The 27,195-nt window shown below is 50.4% G+C and overlaps 1 protein-coding gene across 2 annotated transcripts in view; it reads right to left on the bottom strand.

Annotated features, from left to right (window-relative positions):
• PIK3R5 (phosphoinositide-3-kinase regulatory subunit 5) overlaps positions 1-27,195 on the bottom strand; it is a 110,798-nt gene that overhangs the window by 71,080 nt on the left and 12,523 nt on the right. The window lies entirely within an intron of this gene.

The following is a 27,195-nucleotide window of genomic DNA, read 5'->3' as shown; positions in this document are numbered from 1 at the left end:
TTGCTGAAGATTATAAAGTCACAGCTCTACAATTCTGCCTCCTCCCGGCTGCTGGAGGGCACAGGGGCACTAGTTTAATAGTACCGAGTAGGGCCCCATGCATCCGAAGGACAGCCCTGGGCACAGCTGAGAGTGGCATCGCTTATTTCAGCTCCCTTCAGTGAAATAAACTGAAAAAACTAATAGTCTGGTAGCACTTTAAAAACTAACAAAACATGCAGATGGGATCATGAGCTTTCCTGGGCACAGCCCACTTCTTCAGATGAAGAAGTGGGCAGCCCAGTTCATCTGAAGAAGTGGGCTGTGCCCAGGAAAGCTCATGATCCCATCTGCATGTTTTGTTAGTCTTTAAAGTGCTACCAGACCATTTGTTGTTTTTTTGGTTCACCTGTACAGACTAACTCGCCTACCCCCTGAAGCTTCTGAAAACCCTAAGTTTGCAAGAACAACCGCAACTACGTGAGGCCGGAACAGCAGTGTAGCTACAACTTATCACAGTCCCCACCAGCGCAGCTGGGCCAGCAAAAGTTTTTGGCATAGACCTAGCTGCAGCAAGGGACTCCCTACTCAAAATGCTTACGGTCACAATAGAGCAAGAGGACGGTTGGAAAAGGAAATAAAGGTACAGAGTGGGAAAGTGACTTGCCCAGGGCCTCACAACAGGACAGTGGCAGGGCTGCAAACAGAACCTGGGTCTCCTGATCCCCGCCTGCCAAGCCGAAGGCCCCTTTGTGACTGCTCCAGCACGCTTGAGGAAAGGTTCCTAGCAAAGCTTCTTCCTCCCCAAGCCGTCCAGGTCCCTCTTCCCCTTTGTACGCAGCCTGAAATCGTCACTCCCCTCCCGGCGCTGGGCGTGGGGCATGGTGGGATGAGGGACGGCCACGCAGGGAGGTGCTCTGCTCCTCCAAGTTGCAGGGAGCACCTGATATAACAAAAAAGAAGGCTCTTAAGTGGAATCCTGGCTGCTTCCAATGCTTGATGTTCAAATCATCGGCCCTGCTTGTACCATGGGGACAGGGAAGCGGAGACTGGCTACGTGACTTATCCAGGGTCACACAACAAGGCACGCTCTAACCTGGATCTCCAACTCCAACCCTCAGTCTCACCTTGAGGGAACTCGCTGGCTGCACCTGTGTCTCACTTTGCCCACAACAAAGAGTTGGGTCTAACTCTCTGGATGTGAAAGCGAACGGTCACTTCCGGGGATCAGCCATTTTTGACTTGATTCTGGACAACAGAGAGGCCAGATGTTGTGCATCTGAAGATGGACGGTAGTTTGGAGGAGGAAGATCACGAGCTGACACACTTAATAATTCTAAGGAAAGGAATGAGTCAGAGCAGTAGAAACTTCAACAACAACAACAAAAACTCCCAGGCTTCAAAAGCCAAAGAGAGCTGACAGATAAGGTCCTTTGGGACAAAGGATCAAAGGGAGAAATGGGTTCAGGAGAGCTGCGAGTTTCTCAAGAGGACAATGCACAACTACCAACTATCCCAGTGGAAAGGAAAGCCAGGCAGAGCACAATATGGCTCCATCAGGAGTGTTTTTATTACCTGACAATAAAAAGGAATCCTACAAGAGAAGGGAAAACGGGCCGAGTGGCACAAACATTTAAGGACAAAAGCAGTTTACAAGATGAGTTACATCTAGCAAGGGACAGGACAGGCAATAAGGCAAGGTTCTTTAAATACATTAGGAGCCAGAGAAAGATGAAGGAAAGTGGAGGTCTTGCCTTGGCAGGGAAGGACAGCTAATAACCGATGATATAACCAAGCTGCCTATTTTGCGTCACTCTTCACTATAAATGTCAGTGGAGAACAATACTAAGCACAATGTTAACAAGGAGGAAGGTGTGTGATCAAAAATAGAGAAAGAACGAGTTTATATGAGTTAGATGTATATACGTTAGGAGGGCCTGATGAAATTCATCCTAGGGCACATAAGGAACCAGCTGAAGCAATCGCAAATTATTAGCAACTAGCCAATTAGCCCGTCATAAGACGGGATTTTCAGGTCTCTCCTCCACATTGGTCTTCTTTCCTGAGCCTCCGGTCTCTCGCTCCATCTCTCCTCCTCCTACTGCTTCCCCCCACCCCTCAGCTCTCCTCCGCCTCCTGCTTCTCTCTCTCTCTCTTTCTCTTTCTCTTCTCCTCCCCCTCCTGCCTCTCACTCAGGGGACCACGGAGCCCAAATGGCTGTTTGGACTTCGCGCTCCCTGTGCTGCATGGGGACCACGGTGCCCAAATGGCCACTTGCGCCCCCACGGTGGCCCGGCTGAGTGGCGCACAAGTCAGTCAAGAGCCACGGTGGGAGGAGAAGGACGTGACTCAGGCAACAGCGCCGCCCAGAGGGAACAACCAGGGAGGCAACAGCGTCGCCCAGAGGGAACAGCCAGCATTTCAGCATTACAGAGTCACAGACATTGGGCTACTGTATATATGATTATCTCTGAGAACTCATGGAGGATGGGAGAGGTTCCAGAGGACTGGAGAAGGGCAAACATCAGACCTCTTTTTAAAAGGGAGAACAAAAGGGACCCAGAGAATTATAGACCATCAATACTGGAAAAGATACTGGATCAAATTATCACTGATCAATTTGTAAGCATACTGGCTGTGTCCAGACTCAGGGTTTTTTTCGGGAAAAGTAGCCTTTTTCCGAAAAAACTTCACCTGCGTCTAGACTGCAGCCGCGTTCTTTGAAATTAAATCAAAAGAATGCGGCTTTTCTTTCGACGGTGGTAAACCTAATTCCACGAGGAAGAATGCCTTCTTTCGAAAGTGCTCTTTCGAAAGAAGGCGTTCTTGAAAGCAAACAGGCTTTTTAGAAACAGAGCATCCAGACTCACTGGGTGCTTTCTTTTGAAAAAGCGGCTTGCTTTTTCGAAATTCCGTGTGCAGTCTAGACGCTCTTTTTCAAAAGAGGCTTGCAGTCTAGACATAGCCGTAGAGTGGTAGGGTTATCAGGAATAGCCAGCATGGATTTGTTAAGAACAAATGATGCCAAAACAACCAAATTCCCTTCTTTGATAGATGAGCAGATGGAGGGAAGTAGCAGATAGGACAGATCTTGATTTGAGTAAGACTTCTGACTCAGTTCCACATTTTCATAATAAAACTAGGGAAATGCAATCTGGATGAAATTACTATAAAATGGGGGCACGGCTGGTAGAAAGACTGTTTCGAATGAGTAGTTCTCAATGATTCACTGCCAAACAGGGAGGGTGTGTCTTGTGGGGCCTCACAGGGGTCTGGTACTATTCAATAGTTTCATTAATGACCGAGCCAATGGGGTGGGCAACATGCTTACAAAGGATATGGAGGACGCCAAGCTAGGAAGGGTTGCAAGCACTCGGACAACAGGAGTCAAAGTGATTTTGATACATTGGAGAACTTGTCTGAATTCAACAAGATGAAATTCAATAAAAATAAGGGAAAAGCATGACCTGAAGCTCTCCTTGACCAACAAAAATGTTGCCAACAAAAGTGCAAGCGTAGAGAAAGCTCTAGATTAGATCTTAAGAAAAACTCTCTCGTGGTAAAAGTAGTTAACCTTCTGGACTAGATCTCCCGGGAAGATGTGGAATCCCCACTGGAGGTTTTTAAGGACAGGTTGTCCAAATGCCTCTCAGCGATGGTCTAGGTTTCATTGTAGCTGCCTTGGTGCAAGAGGCTCTTGAGGTTCCTTCTAGTCCTACATTTCTATGAATCTTATTATCACATCAGCACCATTTTACTAAAATGGGAAACCATACAGTAACCTTACCGAATCAGTGAACCCAAGTTCTAATCTCGGTTTTGACAAGGATCAGCTGCGTGACTTCGGCTAGATCGCTCACATAGCTGGAATGTGCTGGCTTCAGACATGTATTTGCATATGATACTTCCCTGTGTTGTTTTTACCCGCTGCTCAGAAAACATAGAGCTGAGTAATTGAATTACAGCAAAGAAAACTCCACCCAAAACCCCTGACATCAGCCTTTTCCCCAGTTGCGACAACGAGGAACAAATTGTTGACATCCTAAATAGTGCAATAGCGGCCTGCCGGTTCTCTCTCTCCTCCCTTGTCAAGGGAGATGGGGAACAGTGGACACAACCTGAGCCACCATTTTGGATCCAGAATAAACTAGAAGCATTTGTACTCAGCTCTAGGCAAGACTTGAGCTCGGGGCATTGTTCAGTGACAGGTGGGGAGCTTGCCCCAATAATTCCCTACAGTCACGACAACAGCACTAGGAAAAAAGAGCCACCCCCGAGAAAACAGCCAGTTCCTCTCAGCCGCTTTCATTTTACACCAATAGACTTCCTGTCTGAAGAGGAAGCCGCACGCTGTGTGGCTGAATCCATCCTCATAAACACATGTACCAAGGCCCAAACGCTTTGGGGGCCTCAACAGGAAGCTCCCATTGGCTCAACCTGGTTTCCACCGGCATCCTACACTTCTGCATTTTCTGCAGAGACTCTCTTACTTCACCTCCCTGCACAATCCCCCAAAGGGGAAGCACGCTGGATTCAGAAGGAAGTTCTGCTGAAGTTTCCTACTGTGGGCAATGACGTCACCCGGCTCCCATTGCTGAGGGTCACGCACAGTATCCCTTTGCGCTGTGCGCCTGAGCCGTGTGGTCGCAAAGCAAAGGACTTTGGTCTCGTCTCTCCAGGAGCAGGAAATGTAGGGAGCATGTGCGTGTGAGTGTGTGCATGTGAACGGGGGAGCGTGTGCTTGTGAGCATGCACATGTGAGCGTGTGCACGTGAGCGTGTGCGCCTGTGCGTATGAGCATGTGCACGTGCAAGCGTGTGCACGTGTGTGCGTTCAGGAGAAAAATAAACCACGCACCGGTTACTCGGAGACCAGAAGTAACCACGTTATCACAAAGGCAAATCACCTGGAAAATGATCCAACTCACTACCAAAGACGATGCAGGATTTAAGGGTAGGAGGGGGGTGGGGGGGGTGCGGCTTGCCAAAGATTAGCAGAAGCTTGGAAGATGAAACTGATACAAAGATAGGGAGTGAGAGAATTCACACCCCCAGCCACAAATGCCAGCCCTGCTCCATAGCCACTGATGTGCCTCACCCGTCTCGAACCCGTGAGTTTGCATGGTACAAAGACAGGGCAAGACCTGGAGAGCCCAGGAAGTCTAGGGACGTCCCTTCCTTGTGCTGAGAAGAATCCAGCTTCCCCAACTCCCTGCCTGCCACCAAGCAGTGTGGGCTGGGGACAAGGGATTCACTGCCTTCCCCAAAAGGGCTGCTCCAAGCTTGACACTGACGTAGCAGCCACCAGGTGCCCTAAAGGAAAGACTCCTTCCATCTACATCCCCAGAGCAGAGTCCATGTGCTCCGCCTGTGCACGGAGGCCAGGCTTTGCGGTGTCTCTCGGAGGTCAGGGCTTACTGATGCGTCAGGCTGTCTGTCGCTCAGGCAGACACCGTTGCATCAGTTCCACTAAGAAGGCTTTCTTCATAATCACAGTTGCTTAGGCCCAGCAGAGTCCGCGGGGTAATTCTCGCTACACACTAGTGGACATTTTCTTGCTCTCCCCGGTTAAGGGGATCTGGCAAACCCCTTCGGGAAAAAAAAAACCTGACAGCAGCACTGTGCGTCAGGTTTGATTCATAAAATATTCCCTGCTTCAAATATACTTTTGTAGCCCCATCACCAGATTAACATGTCTAAATATTTTTAGAGGTAATATTTGCTAATCATCCTATGATGACTCAGTGTGGAAATGGCAGCGCATTAATTAGCAGGCAAAAGACCTAGACCTGTTATCCACACCCTGTGGAGTTCACTGCATAATCGGGAAGTGACAGAACCTGCCCTGGGAGTGAAGGCGCTAGAAAGTCAGCAGGAGGGATTGATCATAAAAAGGCCTCAAGCCAGGCAGACCTCACCTCCTCTCAGCACGGTTCTTTTCTGCCCCTATCACCTGTATGGTGTGGAACAAAGGTTTATCATCGAGTTTGGGATGGCCAGATCACTCTCCGAGGGCAAATCCAAACAACATGCTGCAGACAGTCTCTTTCACCTCCGTTACCACCGGAAATAAACCTCCAGCTTTTCACAACTATCATCTGGCACTTCTTAAACAAACCTAATTGTGGATCTGAGGGCTGCTCCAGGAAAAGGCCAAAAACGATCTTTTTAACACCAAGATTTCGGTGCCTGTAGACAAAATTGCTAGAATTCTGGATGATCACTATCAGTCTGTAATTCAGTTGTGGTGGCTCCAAATGTTCTGAAGACTGATACAGGGAGTCTCGCAGAGCGTGCATGTGGTCCCCTGGAAGACAGAGCCAGGCTGTTATTACTGATAGGTGTGCTCCTCTCAGGGGCGGCCCGTGCGTATAGGCCAACTCGGCCGTTGCCTAGGGCGCCGCATTAAACGGGGCGCCCAATGACGACGTCACGCCATTGAGGGCTGTGGAGGCGGAGGCGCCGATCGCACGTTCCGCCTGGGGCGCCAGCTGCCGGCAGCCCGCCTCGGGCCGCCCCTGGCTCCTCTGATGGCCAGCCACGCTTACATAAGCTGCACTAGGTCCCTTGCTCAAGAAGCCATCTTTCGTGACCAGGCCCTGATGTCAATGCCCTGTCTTGGAACGCCCTCCTTTGCGTAGTGTAGGGGTCATTTTCTTGAGTTATGGATTGGAGGGCAGAGGACATGGATACCAATACCTGCTCATGATCGATCAATAGAAGACATGCAGCTTAAATTAGCTTTTGGTTCATAAACAAATTCAGAGACTTCAGGGCCAAAGGATCATTTAGTCTGACTCGTATGATCCAGCCCAGAGACCTTCTCCATAGTTGTTCGAGAGCAGATCTTTCCAGAAAAACCTCCAGACGGGATGTTAAAATTGCCAATGATGGAGAATCCACCATCCCCCTTGGTAAATGGGCAAGTTACCCTCACGTTAAACGTTTATGCCTCAGTCCCAGCCTGCGTTGTCTCACCTCCACTTCCAGCCACTGGATCCTGTTAGACCTTCGTCTGACATTGTGAAGAGCCCATGTGGAAACATCTGTTCCCACGGGATGGGATGGATCTGACATGATGGACTGAGCAGTTTCCCCAGTGGGTGCCTTCCTCTCCAAATGGTCCCCAACTTTGGGCTCTGCAGAGTTCCATTTTGCGACCTCCCTTCTGTTCAACGTGCGTGTGAAGCCACTGAGGGGGACGCTAACTAACTGCGGACTGATGGACACCTGTATGCATCTTTTCTGACTAACCAGGCCACTCACTCGTTCAGTGCCTGACCAAGATAAGGATCCTGATGAAAGTGAACTCTTACCAGCTCAACCCAGATGGTTTAAGGGGGATGTCATAAAGCATCATAGCTGCATCTCCATCTATTGCAGGCAAATACATACACCTTTTACTACTGTGGTTTACAGCTTTCATCTTCTTTTAGACCCAGGAATGCCCCTGTTTTTATCATCACCCATGCTACAAGGAGTAACTCTAAAAGCATGTCTATGCTTACCAAGAGATCAGCGTTGCAGCAATCGATCCCCTTGGGGTCAATTTAGCTGGTCTATTGAAGACCCACTAAATCAACTGCCAAATAGGGATGTGAAGGATTAAACGGTTAACCAGTTAGCATCACCATTACCAGATAATGCTTACCTGTTACAATTAACCATCACGGGCTGGAGCCTGGCCCGGTTTAATCTCCTGCCTGCCCCTGTTTAATCAGTTAACTGGTTAACTAATTAAATGGGATTTACTTTCCCATCAATTCAGCTTGGTGGATCACAGTATGGCTCCTATGACTTCCTAGGGACCTATCCATTAGGTACCGCAATGTTAAGCATTGCATCGCCTAAGTCCCTTCATGGATTCCCGCCTTAGTCTCCCTGTTTAGGATGTATGAGAACCAGAGTTCATCTGCGCTTTTGTTTTAAGAACCTCGGCGAGCTCTTATGACTGTACCCTTGGCCTCACAGGACCGCTTACGTTCCTGTCTCGGTGGGAAAGTGCAGACACAAGCAGGCAGGGCTGCACCTAAAGTGAGCAAAATGTGACCACAGCACCATGCAATCGATTTCAGAGTAAAACCACCAGTGTACGATGGACAGAGGCAGTCACGTTATAGTTCTGTGGATTAGAAGCCACAGAATGTAGCTCGAGGGCTTTTCACCCTTTCAGACGTGGGACAAGATGCCTCCCCAAAGGACGGGCCTGAAAGTCAGGGGTAAAGGTTTCTGTTTGCAATGGAGCTGCCAACCGGGAGGGGTCGGAAAAGTGCCTCCTGCTCCAGATCCAGTTCTGGGATCAAACTCTGCTCTGAGTTATACCAGGTAATTCCGAGGCAACCACCTGTCTCCAATAGGAAGGAGATTTTACTTCCATGAAATAGCTCAGGGTTCGCACCCGACCCCAAGGAGCAGAGATGGGTCCCTGCTGCCTTGCCCAGCTCCATGGCACAGTAAACACAAGAGCAGAGTGAGTCTTTCCAAAGCCAACAGCCCCGGTAGCCGGGCGGGGCAGCGGCGCTGGACCCTCGCTGCGGGGTTCCTTATCCACCCAGCTGCTCAGACCGTCACTCGGGACTCCATGAGGACTGCGCTCTGGGGCTATCCAGGGGTAGCCTTCCCAGATGCCCCCATGCCACGTCCCAGCCGGGTGTCCCGTATTAAACGGCTGGGGCCGGGCGTGTGACACGGTGGGAGAGCGGAGGAGGGGGTGACTGGTGCTCTCTAGCAGCCCCTTGTGCTCGTCACACGTGAAGCCAGCAGTACACGGCGCAGGCGTTGGCCCTGGCAGGTCACTAGTCATGGGGGACAGGGCTTCTCTTTCACGGTGTGCGCGGGGGGGGGGGGAGCAAACCAAACCAAGCAGTGAGCTCACCAGGAAGACACTGCACATGAGTGGGGGGGGGGGGTGGAGTTGTGTTTGGTCTGCGACTTCCCCCTCCCCCTGCATCAGTTTCCCACTTTCGACTTCTGCTTTTGGCTTCTGGCTCACCCACTCGCACCCCTTCGAATGGCGCACCCCTCGGGCACAGCTCCCAGCGCCCGTTCCACCTCCCATAACTCGTACCCGGCCCAATCCCATTTACACACCGTTCAGTCCTGCTTTGCCAGTCTTTCAGCCCTGCCCCTGCTCGGCTTGCTGCAGAAGCAGATGGGTGGAGCCCATTGACAGACAGGCTGGGGAACAGACACAGACGTGAGGTTATCACGACCATCTACAGAGTACGGCGTAACTCTCTCTACCGACCGGAGAGACAAGGCCTGTGCCTGAACGCACGACACACAAAACGAGAGATGCCGCATGGGAATAAAGCCTTCTGCTCACCCAGATCTCACAGCGTCCACCTACAAACACCCAGCAACACACGTTACTGGCCCCTAGCTCCATGGGACAGGCAGGTCCTTGGCTGCTCTCAGAATCTGGCCCCACCGCTCTCTGTTTTCCCCATGGAGGGTCATTTATTTTATCGCTCTTAGGACGTGCTCGGTATCATCCCGCTGTCTTCTCCCTGGTTGGCCATGAGGTCAGGCAGCATAAAAACATGCTTCTGAGAGAAACTTAGCTGGTCTGTCTTTCACCATCCTCGCCCTGGCCCCTAGGGTTGCCAGGTGTCTGGTATTCACCTGGACAGTCCGGTATTTTCACCTCCTGTCCAGTAAAAAAATTCAGAAAATACCAGACACCTAAGATGTCCAGTATTTTCTGATTTTTTTCCCCAGCCAGGAGGGGAAAATGCCGGGCACCTGGCAACCCTACAAACACTCAGCGCCTGGCCTCCCCCCTGCCCCGAACCTCCCTCCCTGACCCCAAACACCCCCAGCCCCCAACCCCAGCCCCCATGCTTACCTGGTTCCGCAAGGCTGCCGGCACAAAATGGCTGCCGGCAAAAAGACCAAGGGGAAGCAATGACTCCCCTGGGTCTTAGAGCTCAACCTCTCCCCTGTTCCTATCCCTGCACTCATTCTTAAAAGGGCCATGCTGTTTTAATTCTGTTTAATTTTAATTTTTTTTTTTGCTCAACAATTTTGGTCTCAACAGAATTTTTTCCCGTTTTTTTTTTTGGGGGGGGGGGGGTGTTCGGTATTTTTGTTTCAACCATCTGGCAACCCTATGTACCGTGGAGAGAACTCCTCTACTTCCACTCTGCTTGGTTCTCCATAGCACTTGCATCATTTCCTGTGTGACCTTCTCCACACATCACCCTCCCGCATTGGCCAAATTGTTCATCTCAAGGCTTTATTTTTCCCTTCCCAGCCAGTGCCCGGGCATCCCAGCCATAAAAAACAACAGGCCTTAGCATGGCCATAGCTAGCTGAAACCTTGGCCTCTTTCAGTAGCTGGGAGCTAAAAGTTCTCTGCAGAGAAATGTAACGGGCATTACTGGTCTCCAGCCCTGTTTTCATGTCCTCCCTCTGACAACTCTGGTTGGTAATTAATGCTCCTAGGTATTTACAATGCTCTAATTTGTTGAGATCTAAAATTACCGACAGTTCGGGAGGCTTGTCCCAGATCGTCCCACCAGCTCACAATCACGAATTACTCATTATCTTCATGGACTTATGTCCCAGTTTCCTTGCTTCTTCCTACACGTCTCCTCCATGTCATCCTTTATGCTACAACTTCTCTCTCTCCTACAAGAGCCAGAACACAGCAGGCTCCCCACCCCCTCCAAGAACTCTCCAGTAATTGTGTCAGGCTACATTGCCGGTGGCCATCCATCCCCCTCTCAGTCCAGGACGGATAGCAAATGGGGCACACACTTCACAGAGTTTAAGTCCACAAGGGAGCACTAGATATCTAGTCTGACGTCCTCTGTATCACAGGGCATTCAGTTTCACTGAGCCCCAGATCTTGTGTTCGACTAACCCGTATTCCCTACTCATGGTCTACTTTTTGGACCATCAGAAATATGTATTGATAGAGCCACTTACCTAACCAGTGGCTGCTGGTAAATATGCCTCTGAGAGCCCCTTAGGAAGAGAGGAGGACAGCAAGTCTTTGTGCACTGCCTGCACCTGCAAGCACCACCTCTGCAGCTCCCATTTGCAAGTTTCCAGCCAATGGGAGCTGTGAGAATGGTGCTCGGGGTGGGAGCAGCATGTGGAGAGACCCGCTGCCCCCTCCCTCCAAGGGGTGCACAGAGACACGCTTGCTAGCACCAACCAGCCACTGGGAGCAGCGACCCAGGGCCACGGCAGGCAGGCATTCTTCCTAAGTGCCCTGCTGTCCTGAGGGACTGTCAGTGGCCATGTGGTCATGGTAGGAATCTGGGTGACATCTACTAACGGGCAAAGGAACTTGGAATTCATCTCTTGTCTGGTCCAAGTCCAGCCCAGCTTCACGAATGAGCAAGTGACTAAAAAGCGGATTTCATTTGATAGCTGTCCAGTGGATCCATTGCATAAAAGCTGCCACCGCAATCAGAGAGCCCATGAACATCCTCTGGAGAGACGCAAATGACTAACGGCTACAGAAACTGGAAAGAGGGAAAGTAAACGAGAGTCGGGTCCCTGGGGAACGGACAGGAAAGAAGCCACAGCAGGAGAAATGTAAGAGGGGGCGTGTCTCACCATTCATCTCATTCTTAACAATCAGCTGATGCTGCCTGGATTTGCTTCGAACATCAGCCTAATTCAGAGACAGTTCACCAACCGGATCGTCGCCGGGGAATGGCCGGTGCACGATGGATGGGAAATACGAGACACTTATCCTGAATCTAAGTACTGCTGGAGTAAGCGTTCCCCAGCACCGGTCTATGCCCCATTCCTAACCAGGAGATGTGCTTCTACCTGCAAGGAGGAAAATCTCTCTCCAGGAGCCACTAGGCTTTCGGCCTCTTTGCTGAGACTCAACTGTGGTCACATAGTTAGAAGTTACCCGTGATGGTGGGCGTCCAACTTCCAGCACCTTAGATGGGACAAATCTTCAAAGTGCTGAGTACCCCTCCTCTGCAAAACAGGACCCTGTGGGGTGTCTCTTACTGGGCACCCAAAATCAGCAGTCACCACTGGACATCATGAACCCAACGGATTGGATGAGAACCTCTGTCAACTACAAGCTAAAATGAGACCAAGTCCCCAATTTCACACAGATACTGGCCTGGGCTGGAATCGAACCAGCGTCTCGGCTGCTGGAACTATATACTTAAGCGCTAGAGACTGGAGTTCAGACACAACGGCATAATTTCTTGTTCACTGGACAAGTGAAGTCTGGAGACACCAATTAGATAGGCAACACTTTCTCTTAGCAGACACCCTCCCCGTGATTAACTAAGCAACATGAATGAAGAGACTTCACGGGGACTAGATCTAGCTTTAGAGGAAGATAAGAATGGCTATCCTGGGTCAGACCAATGGTCCATCTAGCCCAGTGTCCTGTCTGCCCTCAGTGCCCAATGCCAAATGCCCCAGAGGGAATGAACAGAACAGGGAATCGTCTCGTGATCCTCCTCCTGTCGCTCGTTCCCAGCCTTTGACAAACAGAGGCTGGGGACACCATTCTTACCCATCCTGGCTAATAGTCATTGATGGACCTAACATCCATGAATGTATCTAGTTCTTTTTTGAACCCTGTTGAAGTCCTGGTCTTCACAACATCCTCTGGCATGGAGTTCCACAGGTTTTGCATTGTGTGAAGAAATGCTTCCTTTTGTTTGTTTTAAACCTGCTACCTATTAATTTCATTTGGTGACCTCTTTGTTCGCGTGTTCTGGGAACGAGTAAATAACTGTTCACTTTCTCCCCACCAGCCATGATTTTACAGATGCCAGCAGAAAGACTTTGGGGAAACAAACTCTCCACAAGTGAGCACGATATGGTACGGGCCGGGGCAGAACTGTCTGCAGAATGGAGAGTAGGGAGATGCGCAAACTATCACTTCCTTGAGGCATGTTATTAAAATATCATTCTTGGTATTAGTCCAGTCACAGGCAGCATCTATTTTCAGTTGTGATGTATAGAAAGATAGGGGAATTCCACTCCCGACCCCTCTACAGCAATGAAAAAGCATTCGATCATGCTGAGAAATAACGTGGCTAATTTTGCCCCATCAAGTCATCTCCAGAGCAGCCTGTAACAAATTGGAACTTTGCCCTTCCCCCGCTTCCCAGCACACTCGAGTCCCTCACAGGAATTATCCTGAATAGAAGCAGAACAATGTGGGGCTGGAAGGGACCACAAGGGGTCACCCAGGATGGAGAATTGTTGGGCCCGGGTGCCTAGGCTCCAGGCATAGTCCAGGCTCAAGGCCCTAGCTCCACCAATATTTGGAGCCAGGTCTCTCCTGGCACCATATGGTGCCCCCAGACATCTCCCCTCAGTGTCCCCCGTCCCTGCCTGCCCCTACAGACCTACGGTGCGGTCCCCTGTCGGCCGCTACCAGCTACAAGGGAGCGGCCCTTACGCAGGCTGGAGCGGCTGCTGCACCTGCAGAAGGGAGGCGGTGTCTGGCAGCCCACCCCAGGCAGGTGACTCCGAGTGTGGGGGGGTATCCTAGTGAGAGCTCCTGAGGGTGCCTGGGTGAATGTCATGTGGGGGGGCGGGAGGGAGAAGAGCGGGGGCCCCTCCCTGCATAGCTCACTGCTGCTGACAGGAAGAGGGCTGGGGGCATCCTCCTCTCTGCCTCCCCCGCCCCGGGGCAGCCTGCCTGCTGCACCCCACACTCCTTATCCCCAGCCTAATGCCCCCTCCGCCATCCCAGAGCCCATCCAAAGCCTCTCCCCAGGTCAGCAGGTAGGCCCCAGCTGGTCTCGAGGGAGCCGCGTAGCACAGCCAGCATGAGACTGGCTAGGGCCCAGGGGAGAAAGCTCCGAGCCCTGAGTCTAGCACCCCGCAGCTGAAGGTCCACAGGGTGGAAAACCCAAGCCTGCCCCGACGGGCCCGGGAGGTTTCAGAGCATGTTGGGGGGTCGAGAAGCTCCTGCTCTAGTCCATACCCCGCACGGAGGCAAGCAGGAGCACACCGAGAGCCTCCCTCTCAAGCATTCGTCCAACGCTCTTCAAAGCGTCCTGCAGATTAAGCTCGTTTCGTCTGGGGCCTCCCATGGGCATGAAGAACAGCCGCCCACTGACCCCGTTAGAGCCGCCCTTCACATGCCCCCGGAAGTCTGCTTTTCTCCAAACCAAACAGGCCCTTCCCCCCACAGGCCAGGCTTTCTGAACCTCTTATCTGTGCTGCTCTCCTCTGGATTTCCTTCAACTTGCCCACATCTTCGCTAACGCCTCTGCCCAGCGCTGGTCACAACACCCCTACTGAGCAGTGCCCCCCCCCCGGTGCCACGCAGGGCGAGACACTTACCTCTCGTGTCTTACGTAGGACACACCTGTTAATACACTAAACTTTCTTCATAACCGCATCAAACCAGAATACATTTGTGATCCACTGTTCCCTCCGGACCCTCCTATCCGTACCAGCCAGCTATGCCCTATCTTGTATTTGTGGCCTGGATTTCTCCTTTCTAAATGTAGTACTTTGTGTGTGTCTCTATTCATTTCAAACCAACTCACTAATACTGTGACGGGGTGGAGCAACTCCGCCACCAGCCGCGGGCGGAAGGACCGTCCGTGGCTGTAAAAACCGCTGGGTCTGCGGCGGCAGCCCCGGGGAACCCACCTCCGGTCTGGCCTCGAGACGGGCAGGGGCCGGGGAAGACTGTGGCTAGCCGGCCCGAGGGCGGGGAAGACGGCGCGCCGCAGCGCTCAGAGATGACGTCAGCTGACGTCACTGACGTGACATGCAAAATGACCGCCGGGAACCCGGAAGTGGGGGAAACCGCCCAAGGGGAGGATAAAAGGGGCCGGATGGGCCAGCGAAGCAGGGGAGGGGAGGAACGGAGGGGTAAGTACCAGGCTTGGGGAGGAACCAGCGGGCTGGGAGCCCGAGCGGCTCACCCCAGGGTGGAGTGGGGAGAGTTGAGCTCTCCGCCGGCGGGGTCGTGAGGCCCAGGGAGGGTCGCGAAGCCCGTGAGCAGGCGAGTTTAGGGGCAAGCCCCCACCTACTTCCACTGGGAGTTACAGCTCCTAGTGTTAGGGCCCTGGGCCGGGGTTTGGGAGCGAGGGAGGGCCCGGACCCCACCCCGCCGGCAGCGGCTGGCGCATTAACCCCAAAGCCTTCCTTGTTTTGGCTTTTCCTTTTGTTGGCAATACGGTCGGGACCAGCGGGTGGACCGTGACAAATACACCTAGACTAATCTAACCTTGTCCTCCAATGAGTTTAGAACACCTCCCATCTTGGTGTCATCCATACATTTTATAAGTGGAAGTGAAAATATTTCACCTTGGACTGACCTGTTTTAGACCCCACAAGATACACTCTCCCATAATCCATTTTTCTAGCTAGTTTTGCTCCCACATTACAGTAATTTCACCTAGACCATATTGCCCTCGTTTGCTTATGAGACTGTCACATGGGACTGTATCAAAAGCTAATTAAAAGCAAAACATATTTCCTGCTAATCTTCTACACATGCAACCCAAAGCTGCCGTCAACTTGGGAATGCACTCTCTGTTCATAAAAAATAAAAGAAACGAAAACCAAATAAAGAATCATGAACATGGATACAGCACTCAAATGTTGGAAAGCAGCTAAATGCAGAATGGATATAAGCTCTTCTCCCCGGCTCTGTAAACATTCCTCGAAGAAGGTATTCCCTCCCATGTTACTTTATGTGAAGATTCTCTCCAACTGTCAACAGTTACAAGTTGCCAAAAATTTCAGGCAGTCGGAAAAAGATGTTTCAGTTCTTTAGATTGATTCATAGCACAGAGGTAACATTCTAACGTCCGAATGAGGAGATCTATTACGCTCTGAAATAATTTCCCGGGGGAAAACTATGCAGGCCCTATTTCCAATACATTTAAAAACTAGACTGGAACAGGTGTTGTAGGAGTGGAAAGAAATATACACTGGCAGAAAATGGACTAGATCTAGGAGTTGAAAAGGACCTACTAGGTCTCATCTATGGTTATTTAAAAGCTACCACTGTATGCAGGATTCTTCCTTCCGAAGAGCAGTTCTGCTCTGAAAAGTAACTGTAAAAACAACATCATTGTGTTTCCTGCTTCTCGCAGCACAGAAATTCCAGATCAAGTGTGTTTAATTTACAGATCAACTGTCACATCTGCAAATTTAGCCTGGGATCTGAGAGTCAAGCTGATTTCTTTCTGTCTCAAGCATCTTTGCAGGGAATAAAAGGTTGCATAGTATATTGTGTCCTCAGTGACACCTGTCTTCACGAAGAGAGCTCTCGGTAATACCAGAGCTGTCCCGCTGGCTTTAACAGAGTAGCACAACTGTAATGAAACTCAGTAACCATTCTGCTGAATACCACCCAGTTGACTCCTCCAAAGCCATGTGAGATATGCCAGGCTAACAGGGAACAGACGACAGCTTGTTTTCCCTCAATGAAATCAGCAGCAATGACTTCAAATTAGGGCTGTCAAGCTCTTAAAACTTAATCATGATTAATTGTGCAATTACAAAAATTAATTGCAATTACCCATGCAATTAATCACGCTGTTAAACAATAATGGAATAACTTTAAAAAAATATGTGGATGTGTTCTACATTTTTACATCTATCAATATCAATTACAACACGGAATACAAAGTGTTGAGTGCTTTATATTTATTTTTATTACAAATATTTGCACTGTAGAAAACCAAAACTAATATTTTTTAATTAACCTAAAACAGTGGTTCCCAACCTGTGGTCCTCAGACCTCTGGTGGTCCGTGACGGTACTGTAGGGGGTCCATGGAAAGTTTACAAGTAAAGATCGGGCCCACCGTGGACTAGCACTTTCCACGAGGCAATTCCTGACCGGGGCTCACCATTCGTGACCATCCATCCTCCCGCCACCAGCTGCACTGCCGCTTATGCTCCAGCCCTCTCCCCCTCCCAGTCCCGCGGTGGGTCCAATCCTTACTTTCCTTCCTCAGGGCTCACTGCCTGGCCAAGGACGAGTACCAGGGCCTGCCTTTGGCCACGAGAGCCCCCTTGCTGTATTCTCCGTGGATGGGCAGGGGATGGAAGGGGAGGGAGCCGAGCAAGCAGCAGGGAGCTAAGGGAACGGCGAAAGGCCGGGACTGGGAGCTGACGTAGCCTAATAATGGGTACCTATATGCCAAATGCATTTTATGCATTACTCAGTAAAAATATATGGCAACGTTGTTACATCTCAATGTGGACACTCTATCTTATCTCTCAATATGACTATTTGTTTAGATAACATGAGCTATACAATTCAAATGATTATCAAGAAATGCAATGTTTGAAAACAGCTCTGTTCTTTGGGGGAGTCTGTCCAGTAGGTGTCCAGTATTCTCTGAATTTTTTTTACCGGACAGGAGGCAAAAATACCGGACTGTCCAGGTGAATACCAGACACCTGGCAACCCTAGCCGTATGTTTGAAAAGGTTGAGAATCACTGATCTAAAAAGTCCTGCAGCGCAATCTTTTTATCATGAAAGTTCAACCGATAAATGTAGAATTACGTTCAAAAAAATAACCGTACTCAAACCAAAGCCGTGTACGTCGCTGGAGCCCTTAACTCCACACAGTCCTACTTCCCATTCAGCTGATTGTGCAAATGAGTTTGGCTGCATTTGCAGGAGACAATGCTGCCCGTCTCCTGTTTACATTGTCACCTGCCCTTATGCTTCACGCACCGTTACAGGGGGCATGCATCCATGCTAACGACATGACGATGGGTTCTGCTCAATAGTGATCCAAAGCAGCTCAGACCGACACATGTTCATTTTCATCAACTGAGCAGATGCCACCAGCAGAAGGTGGATTTTTTTTTTTTTTTGGCAGTTCAGGACTGCAGTTACCGTATCAGTGTGCTGTTATCTTAACACTTCTGACAGCATGCTTCATATCTCAACCCTCTCCGATTTTGGAAGGCGCTTCAGATTCTTACACCTTGGTCAAATGCTGTAGCTATCTTTAGACACCTCATATTGATACCTTTGCATTTTGTCAAATCCACAGTGAAAATGTTCTTAAAACAGTGTATGCTGAGTCATTGTTCAAGACTGCAATATTGTGAACTAGATGGCAAAATATAGGGAAAACAGAGCAGGAGACATACATTTCCCATGGAGTTTAGATCACAAATGTAATTAATGTGTTATTTTTTTCACAAGCATCATCAGCATGGAAGCATGTCTTCTGGAAGGGTGGCTGAAGCACATCGGGGTATATGAATATTTAGCATATCTGGCAGGTAATTACCTTGCTTTCAGATCACTTTGTAAAGAAGAAGTGGGCAGCATTATCTCGGATAAATAAACTTGCGTGGCTTAGCAATTGGCTGAACAAGAAATAGGACTGAGTGCACTTGTAGGCATTGAAGTTTTACGTTGTTTTGGCGAGCAATTATGCAACAACAACAACAAAAATCTACCTTTGTAAATCACACTTTCACAATGAAGTGATTGCACTGCGTATTTGTAGGAGAACTAAAAAATACTATTTCTTTTATTGCTTATATAATGCAAATATGTGTATTTAAAATAAGTAAAGTGAGCACTGTATATTTTGTATCGTGTGTGTAATTGAAATCATTATATCTGACAAAAGTAGAAAAACATCCAAAATATTTAATACATTTCAACTGGTTGGTATTGTATTGTTTTTGTGTGCTTAAAGCTGCAAATAATTTTTTAATGGTGATTAATTTTTGAGCTAATCATATGAGTTCACTGCAATTAATTTACAAACCTAATCCAAATACAAGTATCTGATCTGATGAATAAGGAAAGTTTTCAGAGAAAAATGCACTTTTTCCTGGCATCAATTACCAATCCCCGCCCCCGCAACCATGGCCACAGGATGGAAGAGTTAATTTTAGCACGTATCTATCTTGATTTGTAGCAGTGAAGGTTAAAGTATATCACAGTAGCACACGCTCAACTGTGACTTCAGTCTCCAGCCTGGGGATGATTTAACTTGAGATAATGTTGGGGTCTGACAGTTTCACTTGTGCGTGAGTGTTCAGATCCTGGTACGCAATGGAAACTCCACAGGAGATAGGAGAGGGAAGAACCACTTAGGAAGTTATAAAGCATCTGGACGCTTGTATAATACTCGGCTTCTTATCCAACTAAAGTCACACTCCCTAGTCTGGGGAGCACAGAGCAGCCAGGATGAAGAATGCTGCAAAACTCTAAGGCGACCCCAGGCCCACTGGAAAACAATGTTCAAAAGGGGCCCAGCTCCATTCCTGGAGGCTGTAGCCAGAAGCACCTCCTGTAGCCTCTGCACAACCTTGACAATCATTTAGCCTGACCTCCTTTTTAAAGGCAGGCCCCCGGACTTTCCCGAAACAACTCTTGCTGGAACTTGAGCCGAACCTGCAGGCAAATGGCGGTTACTGGCCTTTGGAAGGACTTGTCTGGGATTAGAACACAGGGCCTCTCTCACGCTAGGGATGGATTACCTGCCTACAGCATATGCAAACTACTTCCCTGTGCTTGTGGCACTCTGCCCAGTCTGATGCCCAAGTGCTGCCCAGCCGTAACGAGTCACCAATGGATGCCCACAGCAGCAAGAAAGTAAAGACAGAAGGAGAGGCCAGAAGAAAGGACACAGGGCAACATCACTACCAGGAATGGTCTATAAAATCATGGCTGCTAAGGAGATGGAGAAGTTATTTATTTGTTCCCATCACATAAGAACTGGAGGTCACCACATGAAATTAATTGGTAGCAGGATTAAAACAAACAAAAGGAAGTTTTTCTTCATACAGCACACCATCAACCTGTGGAACTCCTTGCCAGAAGATATTGTGAAGACCGGGACTTTAACAAGGTTCAAAAAAGAGCTAGATACATTCATGGAGGACTGGTTTATCAATGGCTATTAGCCAGAATGGGTAGGAATGGTGTCCCTAGCCTCTATATATCTGGAAATCGATGACAGAGGAGGGATCACGTGATGATTCCCTGTTCTCTTCACTCCCTCTGGGGCACCTGGCACTGGCTACTGTCGGCAGACCGGATACGGGGCTGGATGGACCTTTGGTCTGACCCAGGCTGGCTCTTCTTATGAAGGGGAAACCAGAGTTTTCACGTGTGAAAGGTGCGTGTGGGTGGTCCCATCATGTCGGCTGGCACCATAAATAAGTGAAAACAGTGATATTGCAATATCCCATAATCATCTCCCTCTCGTTATTTCCCTGCTCCACTGCCCGTCCAGCTTCACTTCACTCGAGAATTACAAGCTCATAGAGGAGAACCTGGGAGGTTACTTCCCTCCCTGCCAATTGGCAGTGCTGTCTGCACAACGGTAGCACCTAGAGGCCCCACATGAGATCAGGGCCCCACTGTGCCGGGTGCTGTACATATGTATGAAGAGACGTTCTCCGGCCCAAAGGACAATCTAAAAGGATGAAAAACCAGAGAGAGGTGAAGTGACTTGCCTGATGCCACATGAGGAAGTGGGGACTAGAACCCACATCTCCCATATGCCAGCGCAGGACACTAACCACATTGCTTCATAGTGGTGAACGCCACGGGATGAATCCTCAAGTGAAATCTTTGCCCAATTTCGTTATTTTCCAAACCATCCCATTTCACGTCTGCTCAAGCTCAGGAGTGGTGAGATAGAGACAGAAGCCAGCCCAATGTCCCAGAGTGGGCTTGCTTTGTTTTTAACTCTTCGGGTACTAAACAGATTTGCTCAAAACTTAACAGAAAACCCAAAACAAACAAAAAGCAAATTAACCCTCCCCCAGCCCTGTTCCTAAAACGTCCTTTGCGTAAACGCTTCCCACTGTTGAGGGAACCCTGGCTGGCAACATAGACTCATACAGCTGCTGCTATCATCCTTACCAGTCAGATTTGCTCCTAGCAAGGTTAGGCTGGGAGGTACCGAAAACTGGGTCAAAAGCCCAAACCTCGTCCATGCAAAGGTTCCCATCACTGATAACCTTTGGCTAAGCCACTGTTAGCAACAGGAAGACATTTTTCACAAGCTCCCTCAGCACAGAGCCGGAGAGTAAACGGTGATTCTGATTCACATTTGTTTTCATAGCTGACGGAAGAATTTAAACCCAATTTCTCCTGAAAACCAGAATGTCACTCTCTGGATCTGACAGCATCTCTACCTGCAGGCAGTAGAGGGGTTGAAGTCACTCCAGCTTGGGAGCAAGAGACAGGCTAGGGCTAGTACGAGCTTTCAAACTGCTAAAGATCAGGTTGGTATTTAATGTCCAACATCCATCCAATTACCCACTCACACAAGCCAGTCAGACAGGGCTCCACAACTCCAAAACAATCCAGGAATTCTCTGCCTGTCACCTCCAGCATTCTCTGGGGCAAGAGAGGGCCAGAGGAGTCGTCGTTGATACAAGCCCAGGTCTGGTTTTATTTCTTCCACTGCACATTAACATAATCAGAGGAGCCACTAGGGAATGAAACCTGTTGATACACCCCAACTCCAGTCCTGCCATGTCTTGCTGGGGAGCAGATGCCAGCGCCCACCCGAAGGGAGAAAGGATGCCCGGGGATTAGGTGCTAGGACAGGGGTGGGCAATCATTTTGGTGGGGGGCACTTCACCAATTTTGGGAGTGGTCATGGGCCGGTTCCACCCTGGAAGGGCGGGGTCACGCGTGGAAGGGGCGGGGCCACGCGTGGAAGGGGCGGGGCCATCTGGGCACAATGTACCCCTGTCATAGAGAGACTTCGGGGGGAGGCACAACCTAGAGGGAACCAGCTGTTCTGAACATCTGGCAGTTCCCTCTGGTGCCGTGTGCCCCAGTGTGAGGAGGAGACTTTGCATGCTCTCCTGCCCACAGGTCCCAATTGGCCTAGAAGTGAGGTGTGGCAGGATGGGCCGCAGGCTGGATCAAACAGCTTGGTGGGCTAGATCCGGCCTGTGGGCCAGATCATACCCACCTCTGTGCTAGGACTTGCCAGACAGCTCCCTCCTCTCTCCCAGGCTTCCTGTGTGACGCAGGTAAGTTGCTGCGGGTCTGTCTCCATCGCAAGCAGACGTGCGACTGCAGCTTGTATAGACACAAGCACGGGAGCTTTGATCTAGCCAGCTCAAATCACAATAGCAACAAACCACGAGCCAACGTTGTCAGCGTGCGTCCAGCGCCCGGGGAGGACTTACCCAGCCCATGCAAGGCTCGTGACAAGAGAAAATTTGGCTCGGGTACTCGGATTCGTGCTGCAGTCTCGCCTCTGGCTGCCGCACAGAGATGCCCTTCACCCCTCTTTGCCAGTCTCTGGACAGCAGGGGTCTCAGCATTCCCGTCCCCCAGGGGCGCCTGGACGATAGTCAGCCAGAAGGGAGAAGATGAGGATGTGGAGGTGGTGAGGCCACACTTCCTCATTGGGGGAGTGACAAGCCACCCAGAAGAGCCAAGCTCTTCCCCACCCGCGCTCTCAAAACGCACATAAAGGGACTGGATTCCGACCGGTTTGCTTAGGGACTGGAGTGCATCGGACTAGGGTGGCGAGCCTGTAACTGTGCTCTAGTTAAATAAAAACAGCCAGAGCAGCCAGGAGTTGTTATTTGGACCTCACTGGGCCTCTGGTTTCTTCGCACTATTGTGTCTGGTGCCTTTCCCCCCACAGCACAGGGACCCAGACTGGAGTCACCTTAAAATGCCTGTAACCTGGGAGAGAAATTCCCATGGACTCTCAAGAGTCTCAGCAGCAATTTTGGCCTCAATCCTTCAGCTGGATCTATATGGCCAGCCCCCAGGAAAAAGCCCCTCCCCCCGTGGCTAGGGTTCTGGACAGATGCAATCACAGGATGGCAGCCACATTGTATGGAAAGGGTAGGATTTCCCGTGCTGTCGTGTGTTCCGTCAGAATTCCAGTCCTAGCTTAACCCAAGAACTGCAACTTCGTTACACAAATGGACTGTGTGCCATCCCGTACAAAGGAGCTCAGCCTTCCTCAGCTCACATGAAGCCATTATTTGCCAAGTTTAGCAACCCCAGAGCACTGCTCGCGAAGAAACACACGTGCAGCTTCCCAAATGCGGATTGCCAGAAACAATGAGCGAAAGGAAATGCCACCTGGAAGGATGAGAACTTGTTTGTGGAGTAGCCTGTGATTCAAGGATACAGTTTCAATAGACAACAGCGGGGACTGAAGAAACAGGTTAAAGGAGCTACGTTGTCGTCAAGATACCAGCTGGAAAGAGAGAAGTTTGGGAGAAGTGTGTTTGACCCAAAAAATGAAAAAGATGATGTAGAAAACTGCAAGGAAGTGACACCCTTCCTAAGAAAAGGACGGCTGAGAAGTGCGTAATACAGACAGGAGCATTTCAGTGGGGCTTTTCATTTGTGGATCTCAAAGCCCTTCATGAACTCAAAACAATTTAGCTTCCCAACCCCCATGTATGGCAGGGGGGTAAACAGCCCCACTTTATGGGCGAGGAAACCGAGGCACAGAGAAGCTGTGATTTGCCTATCGTGGAAGCTGCAAGGAGAGTCTTGTTAAAGAAATGGACTGGGACTCAGAAGATGAAGGGGAGTTCCAAAGAGGATGGAGAGAGGCTGTTCTCAGCGGTGGCAGGTGGCAGAACAAGGAGCAATGGGCTCAAGTTGCAGTGGGGGAGGTCTAGGTTGGAGATTAGGAAAAACTGTTTCCCTAGGAGGGTGGGGAAGCACTGGGATCGGTTCCCTAGGGAGGGGTGGAATCTCCATCCCTAGAAGTTTTGAAGTCCTGACTTGACAAAGCCCTGGCTGGTATGACTGAGTTGGATTGGTCCTGCCTTGGGCAGGGGGCTGAACTTGACGACTCCTGAGGTCTCTTCCAGCCCTGGGGTTCTATGATTCTAAATCTGGATTCCACTTTGAGTGTGACCTTAGGCAGCTGGCTCTCAAGCGCTGGCTGTTCTCAGGTCCCGAGCACGTAAGCGAAGTGGCTGGATTTTATTAAGAAGTGCAGCTCCTGAAAGCCCAACGGCCTGGAAAGGCGAGCCACCTCTGTATGTCTCCCATCTTTACAATACACCTGTTCTTCTTCCCCCTTGGTGCAGAACCAGGAGAGAGTACCCAGGCTGGAGTCTCTTCCTTACCTGTCAATGCACAGGAGCTAACAAGTCCCAGGCAGGGCTCATGCGCTGCATGCAGGGAGACTGAACACCTGTCCCGGAGAAGAATCGGAATCTTGGTCTCAGGTCCTTAGGCACGGAGTATCAGGATGCAGAGTGGCTCTCGGATTCTGGGAGGAATCCTTTCGAGGAGCCCCCTTCCCTGAAAATGAAGCACCGGGGCCCGTCGAGACACGGACACGATGGCCCTTTCTTTCCAAAACCACTTTACACAGGGGAACTACATCGGTTCCCCACACGAAAGCTCCACCTCCACTTCTCAGAAAGTCATTTTAAAAGCCCACCCTGCCTCTGCCTCTAGCATCAGCATGCAAGATCCCTGGGAGAGGGTGATATTGATTACCTGGATCAGCTCCCTGCAAATGTAAGGTGCCTTTTACATGGCCAGGCCTGAAATCAAAGACTAACAACCCAGGAGTTCCCGCAGCCCGAACACACGTTACAGCCACAGCTTGCCAAACAGGACACAATTAGTAGGAAAACAAAGTGTTTATCTGCAAGTTTCCAAGAGGGTACTAGAAACAATGAAGAGGAAATACAAAATTAACACTACAGAAGAGCCATTGGCAGGGTTCCGTAAGACCTTGTTCCTCACCATAAGGCTGCCTATTCAGTTGCTTTCATTAAGAAAATTGCATCTCCTAAGCGTTCCTGCCAGCGGCCTTATTTCCTGATGAAGGCTTGCCAAAGAGCCGGGGCTTTTAGCGGCTGTAGGACGTACGTTCCATGTTCACAGCTCGCTGGCTGCTCCAATCTTTGCAATTAAAACACGCGGCGGCTTCATTAGACAGACACGTCCTCGGGCCAGGCCAACTGGCAGGCAAAGAGAAGATCATCAAAATACAAAAGCCCCTTTGGGTTCCTATCGCGTGAAGTGAGTTTGGCCACTGTATTCGCTCCCCTCCCCAGAAAGACAAGGGAAATGGATTTTTCCCCACCAGCAATGAGGCCCCTGACCAGGACCGGGAAGGTCATGTCCCTGCTGCTAGGACACCTCCTGGAAGGGGCAAGCAAGAGCAAAGCAGAATGACGACACCACGCTGCTCGTGCAGCCGCCCTTGTGGATCCGGAGGCATTCCACTCCTGCCTGGCCTTCGCCGCACGGCTAACTCCCTCCCGTCCACCTGAACAGCAGCTCAGCAGGCCAATGGCAACGCAGGAGCAGGCCTGCAGCAATGAGGCGGCGCATGAGTGGTTTTAGGAAGTCGCTGGTAGAGCAGCCTGCTGGTTCTAGAGGTAACTCGGCACCTTTTCATACAGGAAAGAGACTCAGGTCCTGCCCCGCAGACCTGGGGCTGGCAAAGGAAGCAGCGCTCCGAAGAGAGCTCGCTCACTGCCTGGACAGGAAGCAACCCTGCACATCAAGCTGAGTGGCACTGACAGACTCATGTCGACAATGGAAGATCAGCAGCCCCCAGGACCGTCCGACGAGGGGAAAGGGAATCTTCCCTGGGAGAAAAGAACAAGCAGGCGATCAACAAGTGTTTCAATGAACCGTGTTACCCTGCGGCTGAAGTCTCCCTCCCCCCCCCCTGCCAAAATCTCCCCAACGGCACAGCTCTGCGAAACACACAACTGCGCCGCGAAGTTCCAGCTGGCGACGAAACAGGCACCATGACCCGAGGAGCAAAGCCATTGGGGGAGCCCCTGTTTCCATAGGCACCTGATCCAATCCTCTCCCCCTTTCCAGAGACTAGAGAGAGTGATCCAAAGCGTTTCAAGAGGAGCGGCACGTAAAAGTCAACAGAATCGACGCTGCTCCGGGCACTTGAAAACACCCTTCCGTGGTCTCCTCACCCTAATACGCCTTCACACATTGTCCCGTATCTGGGCAGCCGCTTGAAGGTTCACACAGGAAATCCTAAGGCATAAATGATTCACCCCCAGACACTAGGGGCAGGTAAGTGTCCACTGTACTGAATAAATAAACACGTAAGTTGACTCCTAGCCTCTTAGAAGGCAGCAGGGCCTCTGCCACTGAGCTGACAGAGACAACGATACCCCAGCCCTGTCTATGCTGCTGTCCGTGGCGTACCTGCCACTAGTCCCGCTGCAGCAGTGGTGCCGCCACAGCGACAGAGTTTGCTAGTGAAGTCCACGCCGCAAGCACTCCCTTGCTGTTCTCACAGGCAGGTTCTCGAGCGAGCCCGATGTGGTAATTTTCCTCTGACGCTTTCATCTAGATTCAGTTCTTCTTTTGCATCACAGAACGTGAATTTTTATTTATAAAGTGAAGTAGAAGCCACCATTTGGTTTCGTTTTGCTTCTCTCCCTGCCTCTCTTGCTAGTCGCTGGCTAGGAACCTCAGGACCCTCCTGCTCCAACATGTGTGCTGTCCTCTCCCGTCACACCAGGGACGTCCAGACTGCCCAGCAGACAGGCTGTGCTGGCGCATCAGCCCAACGCTGCATCCCATTTCCCTCAAGTGATGCAGAGAGCAGCTGCCTTCATTCACAGGCACAACGGGTGGAGACCGCGCAGCCGGGCACAGAAAGAGGCCTGAATACTTGGACCAAGAGGGAGCACTGCATGCTGGGACCTGTTGCCTTCCCCATTAAGTCACCTCCATCCCCAAGAGCAGGACAGCTCGGCTCCAGGAGAGACACTTGTCCAGCTGGCCCTACTGGGAGCCCTGGTTTTACATCCCTTAGTTTGTGGGAAAGTGTCAATTCTAAACACCCTTTATATTTTGGACCTTTTATTCTCCTCCTCCTAAATCTCTCATGACAAACTCCGATCTGAAATTCACACGTCTGCCTTATGCTCCCGAATTGCTGCCCTCACGTTGCTGCTCCTGTTTTCAGAGCCATCCCAGGCTCACCATCAACAAGCGAAAAATGGAAACGGTGTCTTTATCCCCCAACACTGTCATTTTAAAACCACTTTTCCCTTTTCCTAAGTGGAAGTTTGCAGAATACCCCTCAGACGGGTTCATTACTCTCACTCCCGAAGCACAACACTGTCACTGCTTAGCACCACAGCAACACGGGCCACACCAACCATCATCTCACACTGTTGCACAGGCGCTGCCAGGAGCGCCAGTGGACACGCTGCTGCAGACAGTCAGCCAGTGATGCTAAATGTCTCCGAGTAACAGCGTGTGATGTCACCAAGCACGCTCGTGCAGATAAGGCCCCAT

The sequence above is a fragment of the Pelodiscus sinensis genome, chromosome 20 (assembly GCF_052426305.1).
Source record: "Pelodiscus sinensis isolate ZL-2025 chromosome 20, ASM5242630v1, whole genome shotgun sequence".
In the NCBI taxonomy this organism is placed as follows: domain Eukaryota; kingdom Metazoa; phylum Chordata; order Testudines; family Trionychidae; genus Pelodiscus; species Pelodiscus sinensis.
Note: the sequence above shows the minus strand (reverse complement) of the source record. Positions and strands in the feature narration are given on the sequence as shown.